Below are 18,535 nucleotides of genomic sequence, written 5' to 3'. Positions count from 1 at the left end.
AGCAAATGGCTTACTTCCGTAGAAATTAGATTTCTTGAATTAGGATGTGCAATATAATCAGCCAAAAGGGGCTAGGTTGCTCCTGGATTTCCTAAGGGACCCATTCTAACAATCTGTACTACGTGTCATAAATGTCCACTAACAGAAGCTTGGTGTTCCTGATATCCTTTTTTCTTTTTTTCCTTATTTTTATTTAAAAATCCACAGTATCAAAATACATTTAAATATATATCTACAATCATAAAACAGTAATAATTCAATTCATTTTCCTGTGTGAACATTAATATCCTTCCATCATAGAAACAATTGGTACAACCAGAAGTGTCAGGCACCGAAAACAAACAACCAAAAAACAAAAGCATTTAAAGCTCCTTCCCTTGAATACACGCTAATGTCAATCCGCCATATAGTCAATCATTGCCCCACACACGGAAGCCAACTTTTCGTTTTCTCTGCCCTTTATCAGAGTAGAGACTAAACTCAATATTAAAGATATTCTAAAACTTGGCCCGCCACATTTCAAAGGATGGCACCTCCCGTTGTAGCCAAAAGGATGCTCTAGATATCCGTGCCACTGACGTGGCAATGAAGATCAAATAACGGAATTTATACATTGGCATCCCTTGAAGTAAGTTCTCCCCAATCGCTAACAACATCATGGAGGTTGACATTTTTATAGGTACTTAGTAAACAATATAGAGAGAAAGGGTATTAGCCAGTGAAGGCAGGGTTGGGACTCCCAGTCCCCTTGATAAATAGTTATACAACAATAAGGGAGTTAAAACTTATGAGTAGGTTCCAGCCTCAGTAGAGGGAGTAAAAGGTGCGTAAAACACAACCCAAATAGGGACATCCTTTGTCCATAAGAAGACCCCTCACTCACCAACCTAGTTGGTGACATGCTTCATCATCGGGGTCCCACCTGGATAGCCGAGTGCCATCCAGGTGTGCTGCGACTCCTGATTACAGTGGAGCTGGTTATTCTTTTATATGTGCAAGACAAGTAATAGTGTGTTTAAAAAGTATCCGATCCTACCCACTCGAAGAGTTTATTCTGGAGTGTCTCGGATACTATTAAAATGTGGGACACCTGCTGCCCTGTTAGGTGGGCTGTCGGTGTAAGATGAAGCAGTGTTGTGGGTTTAAAAAAAGGTCTACATGTTTCAACCTATGTGTTTATTTACAGGTTTTCGTCAGGACCCATGTGAAACCAGCGGGACGGTATGCGCACGCTAAGGCGCACCCTATCCACGTTGGTTGTAGAAGTGGAGTCTCAAAAATGAGTCTCACCAGTAAAAAGTGTTTTTCTCCTGTGTGTCCCGGATAAAAAACCTGTGAAAGAGAAATAGGGAAAAGGGTTGTGGGTAAACAAACCTATACGTACAACATATAACAATTATATGTCACTCCTTGATAAATGCACCTTGTGGTAACTGGTGCTGTCCCAGTGAATATACAAAGGGGCCGCACTCCTATGGCGATGACCCAGGGGTGCAGGTCCTTAAAACACAAAATCTGCGTACTTGAGGGTGTAGAATTGTCGCATATTTGTGCGGTAAAACCCGCTATATCAGAGATACCGTGACCGCCTACAACTGGTGGTAGGTCCTCAATTTAGGGAGGGGCTGTACCTCGCGGTGGTAGGCACTGTGGGTATCGGACCTCATTATTGAGGTTAAAGCAAGGTCACCGTGCCCGTGGTGGTGATCTTTGTGTGATAGAAATAAAATATGGCGCTGTGAATAAAATATGGCGCGTTCACTCGTGACAACAATAAGCGTAACTATAGGGTCTAATGTGCATGCACAGAAAAAAACGTGAAACTAGACAAATCTTACTCGGAGCATTAATAGTTAAGGCTCCATGAGCACTCCCGGACTGGCTTGTTCCTCGCTACGATCTGTGAGGAGGAAAAGCAGGGTGAGGTAGAATTCGTCATCAATATCGGATCGGGGGCGACTAGAGCCCCATCGCAACAGTCTTACTTGTGGAGGAAGGGAAGGGCGCCTTTCGCGGTGCTCCGTGGTGTTACTGGACGGGTATTCCGTCCCGAAGTTAAGGAGTTTCCCGTTCCGGGTTGGGCGTGGCTACCCTACATGAATCACTGTAGTCAGTGACCAATGGGGAGGAGGTAGTGCGGGGGCTCGGCTGTGAGCTCTCCCGCGTCATCGGTTGTCAGGCGCAGTAAGCAGCAACCCCCGCTGTCGTTTTTTCGAAGTCAGTGAAATCGGAAAAACTTTATGAGAACAAATATGCAAACATAACGCGGATGAAAATAGAAAGCAAAACGCGGATCAAATAGGGGTTAGGAGACGGTGGGGGTCTAGAGTCTCACCAAGATACTGTAGGGTGTACAGAGATGTGTTATAACAGAGAGAATCAACATCGGAAACATCGTGCTGGATGGTTGGAATCCATGCATATGTGGTTAATTGCAATGATGGTTGACATCACTTAAGGGAGGCATACAAATGATAGGGCTGGACCCAATTTTTATAGGTACTCCAGTAACCTCTGATAAGAACTTTTCTATATATGCCGCTCGTCGTGAGGTTTCTTTGCCTTGTGTGATCTGCGCATCGCTACAGGAGTAGCTGATAAGACCCTCTGCTGTTTGCTGTTCCCAGTGGAAGGAGGAGACCAACTTCGTGGCCGCAGAGGAGGCGAGAGGCGCGGCCCCGGGACTGCGAGGACCAGCAAGCACCACCACCAGCTGGGTCCTCTTCCCGTGTGAGCCGCGCCCCCTCCCAGTGCCACGCCCACACCAAAAACGCTCTTTACCTCTCGCGGCCCCCGCTTCGCGGGAGCCGCTCGTCGTGAGGTTTCTTTGCCTTGTGTGATCTGCGCGTCGCTACAGGAGTAGCTGATAAGACCCTCTGCTGTTTGCTGTTCCCAGTAGAAGGAGGAGACCAACTTCGTGGCCGCAGAGGAGGCGAGAGGCGCGGCCCCGGGACTGCGAGGACCAGCAACCACCACCACCAGCTGGGTCCTCTTCCCGTGTGAGCCGCGCCCCCTCCCAGTGCCACGCCCACACCAAAAACGCTCTTTACCTCTCGCGGCCCCCGCTTCGCGGGAGCCGCTCGTCGTGAGGTTTCTTTGCCTTGTGTGATCTGCGCGTCGCTACAGGAGTAGCTGATAAGACCCTCTGCTGTTTGCTGTTCCCAGTGGAAGGAGGAGACCAACTTCGTGGCCGCAGAGGAGGCGAGAGGCGCGGCCCCGGGAGTGCGAGGACCAGCAACCACCACCACCAGCTGGGTCCTCTTCCCGTGTGAGCCGCGCCCCCTCCCAGTGCCACGCCCTCTCTCACTCAATAGGAACTTAAGCGGGTTTACTAACGCGCACCGCGGGACGCGCGCGGGCCGCAGCCCGGGGCGAAGACCGGGCAAAGAGCGGGCCGTTTGAGGCCGTTCGAGGACTTGAGAGACTGGACTGGACCACCACTCGTTCATCTTCAATTGGCTCTATCATTCCCCTTACTACTAACACCAACCTCATAGCCCAACAAAAATGGTTGTCACTAGAGGAACTAAAACCAAAGCCCCGGGTAGCGTGGGCAAATTGCTTGGTCCTATGGACGACTTCATTACGAAGGCGAACACGTTCATAGACCAAAGCATATCACTAATTGAAGAAAGGGTCTCCTTGGACCTGGCTTTCGCCAAAAGATCCTCATTGGGGAATTTGGCGAATGCCAGATCACCAGCCACAGGAGTTACAATTGCTGAGGCTAACCCGATACGAGAGAGACGCAGTTTGCCTAATACAGTTGACCTATCAGTGTCCTAACTTGCTGAATCACAGCTCAGTTTTGACCTCGAAAAAACACCGGACTTAGTCCCGCAAACCCCCCCACCCATTTCCTCCATAGAAAGAATGATAGAAAGGGGAAGGAGGGAGGGAGCGATAAGCAAGAAAAGGGTGGCCCCTAATCCCCCAACACTAAACAACCCGACCCATTTACTAAGCACCCTAGAAGTAAGACCGGATAGAGCAGAACAATTAGAAGCCCCAGTTTTAGTACACCATTCAGAGAATGAAACACTTACTCCGGTAGTTCTGGATCCCCCAATTATCACACATTCCCACATGGGCTCGTGTGATATGGAGGTTCCCGATTCATTATTAACCAAGATGGCTAGTATATTTAAACAATCATTGCAACCCCTAGAACAACGATTAGCGAATTTGGAGTCACAGATTCTAAAACTTGTAAAAACTCAACAACCTAATCATCTCTTAGGCTCACATAAAGAAGGGGGAAACAATATTAAAAAATCACTTTCCACAAAAACAACAAATGTAAACCCAAATTTGACTAATCCCCAACAGAAGACTCGTCAAATTACAATTCCCAGTGCCCCCACCATTATCAATATCCCGAAGCCAGCCAAACCTACACATATAACAACCACCCCGACTATCCCTAATAATCCAACAAATACCACCCTACCGACTTCCCCAGGAACGCCAATTACACCGGCTCTGAATATAGAGGCATCTAACAAAACCACTAATAAAACTGCCAATAAAACCATAAATAAATCATCTATTAAAACGCCGGCCCTCCAGATTCCAGCTTCAAACCCCCCCGTCTGTTAGGCCCAGGAGAAACACCGCCAAAAACTTAGGCCAGTCAAGACTTCCAGCAGATTTCCCACCTGAGGCCTCACCGTATGTGGCGGTTATGGCTGGTGTCCCTGAGCTAACAGACTACAACTCGGAACCTGGCTGGTCTCTAAAAAATAAGGCACAGCACTGGCTGCAGACGAATCGTCCGATCCCGTCAGCTTGGCAGGGTAGGATTAGATCTGTTGCCAGGGTTCCATGGGTGGGCAATACTCGGAAAACAATTCCTGGGGACTGTATAGCGATCACCTTTGAGGACCCACGAATAGCAGACTACATCTGCTCGTGGGAAGATATCGCCTCAAACGGAGGTATTAAGATTAAATCACTTTCTTTTTTCTACCCTTTTAGGCAAACAAACGGACGACAGGAACAAGAGCCCCCCTGGGCAGTTCCACCCCCAAGACAGAATGATTTAGTGAACCCCAGATATCATGGTCCCCCTAGATTCTATGACCCATATTACTCCTGGCACACAGTGGGTCCACGTTATTAGGGGGGAGGCTGGGAAGATAGGAGAACTTACACACAAAGGCCGGCAATCAGAGATCATTCCCGATGGGACCCATGGCATAACATCCCCTTGTTAGATAGGTACAGCGGACTTGAAATGGTCGATTGACCATCAAGTGAAAGTATATCCAATAACCTGTACGCACCCCCCAGTCCGGGGAACTCGAACATCTCCTCGGGACCCACGAACTCTGAAGTTGTATTCCCAGTAGAACAACCAAAAGATGCGACTCCTCCGACTTCCATACTTTATTGGAACATAGCAGGTCTTCGCTCCAAAATTGAGGACGGGACTGCACAAAACTTTTTAAATCCCTACCAAATAATCTGTCTCCAGGAGACTTGGGCAATAGAAGAATTACATTTACAAGGCTATAAAACGTATTTAATTCCAGCTCTAAGTAGTACAATGGGAAGACCCAGAGGCGGGTTAGTAACTTATATAGCGAACACCCTAACTCTCACAAAAGTGGCCATAGTCTCTCAGGATTCTAATTATCAAATCCTTTCTTTATCCTTTGCCAACAAGGAGACTATCTTTCTGACCAATCTATATAATAATCTTCTCGAAGATCAATTTATAAATCTCCTCAGTCATGTACATGAGAGTTTAAAACAAACTTACCAATAGAGAACTGGTAATAGGGCAACCCACTTAATTTGGGGAGGAGATTTCAACCTCCATCCATGTCTAAAGACTAATCCACTCTGTTGTGGGATGGCGGACGAATCCGATGCCCCATTAGTACACTTCACACATAGCAAAGTAGGGAACATATTAAATACTGTCCTCTCGGACCTGGACTTGCAAATTGCTAACCATCAAAATGCAGATTCCAACTTACTTAGTCCGACCTACGTGGGTAGAGGCTATCACACAACAGTCGACTATATATTTTTATCGTCCGGTCTGTTGGGTATAGCCAAGGACTTAGGGGTCATTGGCAATCCACTTAGTGACCACTCAGCCCTAAGGATTAATCTGTACTTGTCTGCACCTAATACCTTAAACTCGGATATCGCAAACATGCTCGTACAAAATAAATTATAGATTGGTGAACAGAATGGTTACTCAATCAAATGGGGTAAAACTAATCCTACTGAAATCACAAAAAAACTTATAATCCAGGCATATCCAAACATCTTAAGATGTCTTGACCTTTCGTCTAGCCATGAGGAAGTCCTAACGAACTTTAAACAAATTTTGGATTTCATTAAGGACCTACTTCTGTCAAAACCCAATGTAAATCACTCAGTAAAGAAAAGGTGGTTTAACCAAAACTGTACAACTGCTCTAACAAAATTAAAATCAGCACTTCACAACAAACCGAGAGACGCAGCCCAAATCCAACTCCTAAGGCGCCAATATATAGGAGAACGAAAACTGAGAATCGCCCAGTTAAAGCAGAAACTCTGGGACGACCTCCATGAGAGTGCGGTCTCAAAAAACAGTGAGCATTTCTGGCACATAGTCAGAACCCCATATCTCTCGGACACTGGCACCCCCAGAATAGAAGTTGCCATAGACGAGAAGACATGGGTCACACATTTCTCCAACATCTTTAAAAATACCTCACCTACAGATTCATTGCCTCCAAGAGCACAGTACCCGATCCCGCTTCTCTTTGACATTCCTGATCTATTGGAAGCATTGCAGAAAAGCAAATCGGGTAAAGCGCCAGGCCCAGACGGAGTCCCAGTGGACCTGTTTAAAAATAACCTAGATCTTTGGGCCCCGATTCTAACAAGAGTGTGCATTGCTGTTGTGAATGAGGGAGTGTTAAGTTCTTGGACTGAATCAATAATGGTCCCCATTTTTAAAAAAGGGGACCGACAAGATGTGAAGTGCTATCGGCCCATCTCACTGCTGGACTCGCTCGGGAAAGTAGTGGGGAGAGTCATCCTAGAGCGTCTCCAGCAGTGGAGCGTGGACCGAGGCATTATGTCCGACATCCAATTCGGCTTCCGTGAGGGTTTCGGAACAGTCGAACAGGCCCTTAATCTCACCCTAATAATGGGAAAATACACACAGGCCAAGGCTAATAAAATCTACATGGTCTTTGTCGACCTGTCCGCAGCGTTTGACTGCGTTTCACATGCAAAGCTGTGGACGGTCCTAGCTCAAATGGGAGTAGAACCACCTCTTCTGGACTTCCTACGAGAACTTTATTCCGGCGCAACGGCCAGAGTGCGATTTGGCGTAAATGGCGAGCTGACGGCCCCGTTTAGCGTAGGACGTGGAGTCAGGCAGGGATGTGTCCTGGCCCCCTTCCTCTTCTCACTCTATACAAACGATCTGGAGGGGGAGATGTTGAGGGGGGCTCAGGACCTCCCACGCATAAACCAGTGCCTGATTCCCGCCCTGCTCTATGCGGATGATGCCGTCATTCTCGCGCGCACTCCTCGTGAGCTTCAATCTTCACTGAATAGGTACACGACCTTCATGGGTAACCTGGATTTAAGGGTGAACGTGAAGAAAACTTTTGTCATGACAGCAGGCAGGGGGCAAAAAAGAACAAAAGCTATTTACCTCGAGAATCAAAAACTTGAGGCTACCTCCCAATACCCTTACCTGGGCATCATGATAGATGATCAGTTAACATGGAAGCCAGCCGTAGACACAAGGGGTAATCTATTTAAGAGATCAATAGCCGCTTTAACGAGCTTTTCCCAGAGACTAGGAAAAAGGCCCCCGGTGGAGGTAGTAAAAATTTACAATGCCAAATGCGTGGCTACCGCCATATACGGTGCGGGAGTCTGGGGGTATACCGATACCAGCTCCATTCAGAAGGCGGAAAACGTCTTTCTCAGATTTCTCTTGGCCACTTCGAAAGGCACCTCAACATATGCCATGCACCTGGAATTAGGAATACCCTACATAGAGGATCTAATTAAAACAGAACCTGTGATGTTGTGGCGGCGCATCTGGACATCCGAAAATAATAAGCTGACCCAGTCTATCATTGCTGACACGATGGCTCTCGACAAATCCTCCAAAGTAAAGTGGCTGTCCTACGTAAGAAATTTCCTCAAAGATTTAGGGCTTGAGAACTACTATTTTAAACCAGAATCTATAACGGCCATTCCAAAAAGAGATCTTAAACAACTAGCACTAAGACATTTGGAAACTCTAAGACTAGCATCGAACTCACTAAAAACGGCGGTAGTTCATGCTAACATGGTCCAAATAGCCTATGGCATTCATCCGTATCTGACACTCCAAATACCAACTTACGAGAGAATGTTACTAACAAGATTTAGGCTAAACACTTTTTTTAGAATGGTTACGTTCCCATTGAAAAACTGTTGGAAAGCTATTCTTCCACCCTGTCCGTGCGATGGACTATCAGCACAATCAAATCTACACGTGATTATGCTTTGCAAATTTCACCAACCGCACAGAAAAATTTGGTTATTACCAATACTAAGGAACTGGGGTCTGAGACAATGTAGACCTGCCCTTCTTAGACTCCAAATGTTGGAAACTGAAAATGTCTGTTACTTTGTGAGCAACTTTTTAAAATGTATTATGAAACAGAGGAAAAATCTATAAACGCCCTTATTAAGGATACCTCGAGTAGTTCCCTGTAGAAGAATTTTATAACCAACTCTTCTTTAACTCACTAGTTTTATGTACGAAATTTCATGAAATGTGCTTCTTTTAATTATTCAAAAATGTAATGAATGTTATTTACTGTCTCTTTTATGGTTTTTCCTTTGTGAATAAGCCGAATAAAGAACTTTATATATATATATATCCTAACAAAGGAATCAGAGTGGAACACAAATAAAATATATGAAGGACATCAGCATTGTCTGCACCACACCTAAAACACTTCCCGTCATTTTTACCCTCCCATTTCAACCTCTTCACAGGGGTGTGACACAGGTTAAACAAAGTTTTATAATGCCGGGTTTTTAAGTTAGCTGCAAGAGAATTTTCCCTGCAATATCAATCGATTTCTCTAAAGAGATCGATTGGTCTCCCAGCCAACTTCCCCATTTAGAGTTGTACTTCTCAAAGTCATCCGATCTTGTTGCTAACAATATTTTATACAGAGAACCAATGTTTTCCGGACATCTAATAGCTTCTACACTCTTATACGATGTCATACTGATTGGGTGTTTACCTAAAAACGTTAGTATTAGATTCCTTACCTTAGAATATCCCCAGGTGTCAGACTGGATCCGGAAATTTTTGCGTAGCAGTACCCTTGCGCGTCGGTAGGCGTCGTCTGCGGCTCCGTGTCCGTCGTCGGCGTCGGGGGCGCCGTGATGACGTCGTCGGAGTACTTAGACGCCGCCTCCGCGTGCTGACGTCAGTTCTTCTTTTTTTCCGCGCCAGCAAGCGCAGATCTGGAAAAAGCAGTAACCCTAGTCAATTTTGACTAAACTTTTTGATCCTTTTTGATTACTATTTCGAAGTCTCTCGACTCCGAAACGGTGCCGATAGGGATGCCCGGCTTCAAGCATTGTGACGATTGCGACCGGCTGATGTCGGTCACGGATCCTCACCGTGTGTGTTTGTCCGGTTTGGGCGTCGACCACGACGACAAGGCCTGCTCCGACTGCCGGGCCCTCTCTTCGAAAGCCAGGCGGGAGCGGTCCCGTAGGAGCCTCGAACTCCGGCAGTCGGCCCCGCGCCGTGAGAGGACCCGATCCCATGGGAGGTCGAGGGACAGGTCGCGGGCCCGGAGCCACCACAGCTCCGAGAGTAGGTCGCACTCCTCCGGGTCGAAGTCGTCGTCAGGTAAGCGGCACAAGAAGTCCAAGCGGCGTCATCGCTCCTCGGACTCCCCCCGACGCTCGCGCGATGCGGACGGGGGTTCGGGTGACACCGCCCACGCGGCTCCGTCGGAGTCGCGGGCGCCGCGTCCAGCCCCATACCCTACGGTCCCTGGGCTCAACGCGACGCCGGAGGAGGTCGAGCGCTTCCTCATGGCCATGAGGAAACTCTCTCCTCCGACGGGCTCCGCGGCGCCTCCGGGCCCAGCGGACCCGTCTGGGAGCCCTAGCGGGTCGGCGGCTCCGGCCCCGACGCAGTCGGGTGCTTCGGCCCCGACGCCGCCGATGCCTTCGGGCCCGGCGCCGCAGGTCCCTGTTATCCCGACGCCGCCGGCGCCTTCGGGCCCGGCGCCGAGGGGTCCAGTTGTTCCGACGCCGCCGGCGCCTTCGGGCCCGGCGCCGCAGGACGCCGCTGGTCCTCCTTCGGGATCTGGTTCGTCGCCTGTGGATCTGACGGCCTCCCTGGCGTCGGACCCTCAGGTGTCGCCTTCGGCGCGTCCTCGGGCGGCGCCGACCCCGGTCCTCCTTCCGTTCCTGTTCGGCCGTCGGGACGGCCCCGTTGGGCGCCGCTCCAGACGCCGTTGGGTGAATTTCACTTTTATGAACAGGCCCCATTGGTTGAGGACCCTGAATTTCAGGAGATGGGTGAAGGAGAGGACTGGGAGGGGTCTGAGGACCCTCTGACCAGGGAGTGTCAGTCTCATGAGGACTGGACAGGAGACCTTGGGGAGGCCAGTGGCCTGGACACCTCTCCAGACACTGGGTTTGTCTCCCCTCCTACCGTGGCTTCGGAGGAGGGGGCAACATATAGTGTGGTGCTGATGAGGGCTGCCAAGGCCTTGGGCCTTGAGCTCCCCGTCGCGGCCGTGAGGACTAACCTCCTCACTGAGGTCCTTAAACCGCAGTCAAGCTCGGCCGAGCCTCTGCTGCCCTTTAATGAGGCCTTGACTGACGTTCTTCTGGGCACTTGGTCCAAGCCCGCTACGGGTTCGCCCGTAGATAGGAACGTGGCCAAACGCCACCGCCCAGCCCCGGGCGACCCATGTTTTCTGTCCTCCCACCCTACCCCCGAGAGCCTGGTCATCCAGGCCTCCAATTCCCAAACCGCATTCCCGTCGGCCCCGCCGGATAGGGAATCCAAGAGGTATGACAAGTATGGGAAGAAGATCTTCTCATCCATTAGTTTGGGCCTGCGGTCTTCCAACACCGCCTGCCTCTTGGGACGTTACACCCACTCTGTGTGGGATAAGGTCGCGGAAGTGCTGCCAGAGTGTCCGTTGGAGGTACGGGCCAAACTCGGCCAAGCCCTTGTGGAGGGCCGGGATGCAGCCAAGTATTCCATCCGGTGTGGGCTGGATACCACTGACTCGCTGGGTAGGGCGATGGCAACGACGGTGGCGGTCAGACGCCACGCCTGGCTGAGGTCCGCCAACTTCTCGGCAGATGTCCAGAGCACGCTCATGGACATGCCGTTCGATGGCCGTCGCCTCTTTGGCGACAAGGCAGACCATGCGCTTGAGCGTTTTAAGGACTCCAGGGCTACGGCCAAGTCCTTAGGCCTCTCGGGCCAACGCCAGCAATCGGCTGCCTATCACTCCTTCCGTGGCCACGGAAGGGGTGCACCCACACGTGCCGCCAGCCACGCACCGTAGGGCAATACCCAACGCGGTGGCGGCCGTGGGAACCGCCGTCCAGGCAGTCGGGGGCAGCGGCGAGGTCAGTCCACACCTTCCCCCGCAGCATCCGCCTCAAAACCCTCCTAGTCCGTGCTTTCAGGCCCATGTGACGCCAGTGGGAGGCAGGGTTCGCCATCACCACCTCCACTGGCGCACTGTCACGTCGGACAGGTGGGTGCTGCAGATCGTCCGAAGGGGCTACTCCCTCCCCTTCGAGGCGACTCCTCCAGCCATGCCACCGCAGAACCACCGTGTATCGGGGGATCTCTTGCGACTTCTGCAGGAGGAAGTTACGGCCCTCTTGGCCAAGGGGGCCATCGAGCGCGTTCCTGGGCCAGAAGTAGGGTGTGGTTGTTACTCCCACTACTTTCTGGTACCCAAGAAGGGCAAAGGGGGCCTACGCCCTATCTTGGACCTACGGAACGTCAACGGCTTCCTCCGGAAGGAGAAGTTCAAGATGCTGACACTGGCTCAGGTCCTGGCTGCCCTGGACCCAGGAGACTGGATGGTAGCGTTGGACTTGCAGGACTCTTACTTTCATATCCCCGTCCTGCCTGCCCACCGGCGCTACCTGCGGTTCATGGTGGGCCACGAGCACTTTCAATTGACAGTGCTCCCCTTCCGCCTTACCAGCGCCCCACGGGTGTTCACGAAGGTGATGGCGGTGGTCGCAGCTCATCTGCGCAGGTTAGGGGTTTCAGTCTTCCCCTACCTCGACGACTGGTTGTTGAAGGCGGGCTCGCCCCAGACAGTCGTCAGCCACCTCCAGACGACGGCAGACCTCCTGCACCTGCTGGGGTTCTCCATCAATGTGCCGAAGTCACACCTGTGTCCCTCTCAGAAGCTCCTCTTCATCGGAGCGGTTCTGGACTCGGCGCGGTTTCGGGTTTATCCGCCCGAACAGCGGGTCCGGGATATTCAGGCTCTGATTCCCATCTTTCAGCCGTTATCCCGGGTTTCGGTCAGGTTGACGCTGCGGCTTCTGGGGCTGATGCCTCCTTCATCCTACTGGTGCATCACGCCAGGTGGCGGATGCGGGCTCTGCAGTGGGACCTGAAGTTTCAGTGGGCCCAGCATCAGGGCAACCTATCCGACCACGTCCTGATCTCGGAGGGCACTGCGAGACAGCTGCAGTGGTGGCTTACGGACCGCGATTGGGTCAGCGCCAGATCCCTCTCCCTTCCCCAACCGGAGCACGTAGTTGTGACGGACGCGTCCCTCCAGGGCTGGGGAGGCCACTTGGGAGAGGCGGAGATCAGAGGCCTCTGGTCTCCGGCGGAGACCCGGCTCCGCATCAACCTGTTGGAGCTCAGGGCGATTCGTCTGGCACTGAAGGCATTCCTCCCCTCTGTCCGGGGGAGTGTAGTGCAGGTGTTCACGGACAACACCACCGCCATGTGGTACTGCAACAAACAAGGCGGGGTGGGGTCGTGGATCCTTTGTCAAGAGGCTCTTCGCCTTTGGCAATGGCTGGAACGCCAGGGCGTGACCCTGGTGGCTCAACACCTGGCAGGTTCTCTGAACGTCAGGGCGGACGAGCTCAGCCGTCGGTGTATGATGGATCACGAATGGCGTCTGAACTCGGACGTGGCGCAAGGCCTCTTTCAGCGATGGGGAGAGCCTTGGTTAGATCTATTCGCCACCGAAGAGAACGCGCATCAGTTCTGCGCGCTGGAATTTCCAAGGCGGCACTCGCTCGGAGACGCTTTTCGTCGCGAGTGGAGTTGCGGTCTGTTGTACGCCTTTCCGCCTATACCACTTCTGCCCAGAGTGCTGAAGAAGATCAGGCGCGACCGGGCCCAAGTCATCCTTGTGGCTCCGGACTGGGCTCGAAGGTACTGGTATCCAGAGCTACTCGGTCTGTCAGTCGATCCCCCGGTTCGTCTGCCTCTTCAGGAGGACCTTCTGTCGCAGCAGCAGGGGACGGTCCTCCACCCGAACCTGTCCAGTCTCCACCTCCATGCTTGGAGATTGAGCGGCGACAGTTGAGGCCATTTGACTTGCCTCCTGAAGTCTGTAACATCATTCTGGCAGCCAGGCGTCCCTCCACAAAGTCGGTATACGCCTGCAGGTGGAACAGATTTGTGGCATGGTGCACAGCAAAGGCTGTGGATCCTCTTTCTGCCCCTCTTTCTGAGGTTCTTCTCTTCCTTCTTTTTCTTGCCCAGCAGGGCTCTGCTCTGGGCACTATCAAGGGCTACCTTTCTGCCCTTTCAGCCTTTCTCAGGCTTCCTGATCAGCCTTCTTTGTTCAAGTCCCCTATTGTAAACAGATTTCTTAAGGGCATCACTCACACGTTTCCTCCTGTTCCGTTTATGATGCCTCAGTAGGACTTGAACCTGGTTTTAACATTCCTGATGTGCGCTCCCTTTGAGCCACTTCACAACTGTCCTCTTCGCCTTCTGACCTTGAAGACTGCTTTCCTGGTTGCCATCACCTCTGCCAGGAGAGTGAGTGAGCTCCAGGCTCTGTCTTGTACTCCACCTTTCCTTTCTGTCCATCCGGACAAAGTGGTGCTTCGTACCAAACCTTCTTTCCTGCCCAAGGTTGTCACAGCCTTTCACATCGGGCAGTCTATCACCTTGTCAACCTTCTTCCCGCCACCGCATCCCTCTAAAGAGGAAGAGCGGCTCCACCGTCTGGACCCAGAACGTGCGCTCTCATTCTACTTGGATCGCACACGCCAGTTCCGGGTGGATGACCAACTCTTTGTTGGTTACGTGGGCGCTAAGAAGGGGAAAGCGGTGCACAAGAGGACCATCTCCCGGTGGATCATCCTGTGTATTCAGGCATGCTACTCCTTGGCTAGGAGGGAGCCCCCGGTTGGACTGCGGGCTCATTCTACCCGAGCGACGGCGACCACCACTGCCCTGGGCAGGGGTGTGCCCTTACAAGACATCTGTCAGGCAGCTACGTGGGCATCGCTGCACACGTTTTCAAGACACTACTGCCTGGACAGCCAGGTCCGGAGGGATGGCTTCTTTGGCCGTTCCGTCCTCCAGGACTTTCTGGTGTGATTATTGGTGCGCAGACCCACCACCGGGGTTGGTATTGCTGGGGTATCTATTCTAAGGTAAGGAATCTAATACTAACGTGTCTCTTTCAGATGCACAAGTTACTACTTGTGTAACGATATATCTGTAAGAGACATTAGTTAGTATTAGATTCCTTACCGACCCACCCATCCTCCCCGTTCTGTGAACCAATATCTAGGGTTAGGGTTGTCCCCTTTCAGGGCCATAGTTTCAATGGCACCAGTGTTGGTTTTTAACATGGCTCTGCGTTTTTGGCGCGGAAAAGCTGTGTCTAAGAACTGACGTCAGCACGCGGAGGCGGCGTCTAAGTACTCCGACGACGTCATCACGGCGCCCACGACGCCGACGACAGACGCGGAGCCGCAGACGACGCCTACCGACGCGCAAGGGTACTGCTACGCAAAAATTTCCGGATCCAGTCTGACGCCTGGGGATATTCTAAGGTAAGGAATCTAATACTAACTAATGTCTCTTACAGATATATCGTTACACAAGTAGTAACTTGTGCATTTGTAAGAATTAAAAAAAATGGGAATTACGTTTGTCAATACCTTTTCGAGTTTCTCCAACTCAGTCAAAAAGAGTATCAATAAACACTGGGGAGTTCTTAATCTGGCAAATAACACTCTAGAAAGACCACTATTTGCGTACAAACGGAGTACAAATCTGCGGGACAAATTAGTGCACACACGCCCCTGTGGACAGAAGAACACTGCGCTTCAGACGACATTGTGGAACATGCCGCAAGTGGTAGGACATTTTCCGTGCGGCACCTGTACAGTGTGTCCACAAACAGAAAAAAACCTTGAGATCGATATAGGAACATCTCCCCCATGGAAAATTAATAAACACACTAATTGTAATAGTGAATATCTAATTTACCTGATATGGTGTCCCTGCCTACTTCGGTACGTAGGTATGACCACCAGGAAAATTAAGACACGCATCCAGGAACACAAAAGCACCATCAGATGTGGCAAACGTTCCACAAAACTCACTAATCACTTTTTAGATAAAGGGCATGCTGACACTGATCTGCGTTGGGTGATACTAGACAAACCATAGATCCCTCCACAGTTAAGTGACCCCACGAAATTCTTGTTCCGCAAGGAACAACAGTGGGTCTATAAACTTGGAACAGATACCCAGGGCCTTAATGATGAAATCCCCTGGCTATCCATCTAATGTGCGGATATTCCCGCCTTGATACTGTTAATCACATTCCTTTCCCCCCATCAACTTTATATAGAGATTCATACACGAGTCTCGAGGCACATTTTCGATATGTCTGTAAACTTGGTGGGCAGGGCTAGCACGGGAGACAGAATGAGGAGAAGGTCTGTCCCCGCATCACACCACCACTTGCATGATTTGCTGTTTTGGGTAGTAATATTACTTATCCACTGCCGATATATAATCATTTCCTAGTGTAACACATTTTCTAAATTCTGGACTGACAAACATGGGTTTGTAATCATAATAGCATCACCAATTGCCCCTTATAACTTCCAGTGTGAACAAATTATTAGATGGTGGTGCTTACATGTTTTACCTTTTCAAATAGTATTACCCATTGCCCCTATAACTTTCAGTGTACACTTATTATTAGATAGTGGTGCTTTATCCGGATTTCACCGTTCCAAAGGCATACACTGCCTTTCCGGTTATCCCGTTGCGGTAGCATTAAGACACACGGGGACGATACATCTCCCATAAACACGAAAAACAGAAGATCAAAGGAAGTAATCCTTCTGCAGCGGTAGGTGTGTAGACAGATACCCCTGGAATCTGTAAGTTCTTTTCAACTGTATTCCAAACTTTAAAAACTGCCCCAGAACCTTGAACCGGGTTCTTTTAAAATAACTACTGATGATTCTCTTAAACAGACTGTTAATAACCTCTGAGCTCAAACCCATCTGATAAATTGAGGGGGCCTCAGCTGGATTAGTCCCTTCCTCTCCAGTCAATAAAATGCGTATGTTTGATAGAATGCATACATATTAATAAAAGGCAAAATCAGAAACCGACCATCCACCTCTCTCTCTCTCTCTCTAGGAAACGTCATGAAGCGAGCGGCTCTACGTGGTCTCCCAGGGGCCCACATATATCTAGCACACAGTGATTACAGATATTGAAGTTGTCCACGAGGTATTTCCAAGTGGACTGCTCTAAAGAAATACATAACCCTAGGCAATATATTCATTTTAAGGACATTAGATCTGCCAACCAAGGAAAGGTGCACGCTCTCCCATCTCTCAAGTGATAGTTTCACTTTACCTATAATATCCCCCCAATTAACCTCAAATAACTCTTTTAAGCAGGCCTGAATCTTAATGCCTAAATATGTGGCTTCCTTGACTACTCTGGAATCATTAACCAAAATGTGGCTCGTGCATAGAATTTGGGTTTTAGATGTATTAAGCTTGTAGCCTGAAACTGAGCCCAACTTCTGTGCCAGCTGTTCAATTTCAGGTAGAGCCGTGACCAGACTAGATGTTACAATTGCAATATCATCGGCGTACGCCAAAACACAGAAGCAATCCTGCCGAACAATAAAGGGTGTAATTTAGTTGCTTCGCTCCAGCAGAATTATAAAAGGGTTAATGTAGAGCGCAAACAGAAGCAGAGAACAGGGACACCCTTGTCGTGTACCTCTGGAAATCTGAATTGCCTCAGAAAAACACCCCATTGAACATATTTTGGCTGTGGGAGATCGATATTAAGCCAGAAGAGCCTGAATGTATCCCTGGCCAACCCCCATTTGCTGTAAGACCCCCCAAATGAAGTCCAACGCAACGCGGTCAAAAGCTTTTTCAGCATCGAGCAGGATCAATCCTAAATCTCTAGACTCTCCCTGTGCAATGTCAAATAGGGTCACTACTCTACTAATGTGGTTCACACTCCCCCTGCCAGGTATGAAACCGTGTTGTCTTAGAGAAACCAAGGGGGAGCTGACTTTCGCCAACCGATTGGCAAGAATCTTAGCATAGATTTTACCGTCACAGGTAGATTAGATGGTTTATCTTTCTTTTTAAATATGATGATGTTAGCCTCATCCCAGGATCGCAGCGCCTCCTCTGTTCATGCTGCTTGAAAAACCGGGAGCATATCAGTTTTAAGGTCTTGCAAAAAGCCCTTGTAAATTTCCAACAGGAGTTTGTCTGGGCCTTCGGCTTTTCCAATCGCCAAGCTGTTAGTAGCCTGCTCTAATTCATCGATAGTAATGGGGCTATCCAACATCTCAGCTTCCTCATGATCCAGCCGTTCCCACAGTGATCCTGGGAGCCCTAGATCCATAGGATGTCGCCCCATATCTTGTCCTGTGTAAAGTTCTGTATACAAATCGAAGAAAACTCTAAAAATCTCATGCGTGTCATGTACTGTATTCCCTGAGGCATTCTTCAGACCAGTAATTCTTTGTCCCGCCTCCTTTATACGTAACTTCTGGGCTAAACATCGCCCTGTGGCCTCCCCATATTCATAGCATTTTTTTTTTGTAAATCTGATATTTTAATGCAATTTCTTTACTCCATACCAGATTTATTTTAGCTTTACATCTAGCCAGGCTGATTTGCAGCTCTAAAATATTACCACCAGTCGCTATCCCACCTGCCAGATTCTCTTCAGCTGTTTTAAGTTCATTATATAACTCCTGCACTGCCTATTTGGCCTGTTTTTGTTTGTGCAGTCCTAAGCCCAGGTCTTCTCCTCTAAAGAAGGCTTTAAATGTATCCCAGACAACCCCATATACCGTGTAGTATTAATTGTTTTGAAAAATGTATTTTATCCAAACCTTCATGTGATCAATAAAAACCTTATCAGCAGTTGTTTTCTATCAAAAGTGAAGCCTCTTGGGGTTGCACATGTACCAAGTGCCGGGATATCCAATACTACCGGTGC

At 49.7% G+C, this 18,535-nt stretch overlaps 1 protein-coding gene across 2 annotated transcripts in view; it reads left to right on the top strand.

The window, feature by feature from the left end:
- FCHO2 (FCH and mu domain containing endocytic adaptor 2) overlaps positions 1–18,535 on the top strand; it is a 1,197,262-nt gene that overhangs the window by 612,023 nt on the left and 566,704 nt on the right. The gene's annotated exons all lie outside the window — the stretch shown is intronic.

This window comes from Lissotriton helveticus, chromosome 2_1, assembly GCF_964261635.1.
Source record: "Lissotriton helveticus chromosome 2_1, aLisHel1.1, whole genome shotgun sequence".
Taxonomy (NCBI): Eukaryota; Metazoa; Chordata; class Amphibia; order Caudata; family Salamandridae; genus Lissotriton; species Lissotriton helveticus.
The sequence above is the reverse complement of the archived record's forward strand: the minus strand, read 5'-3'. Positions and strand labels throughout refer to the sequence as shown.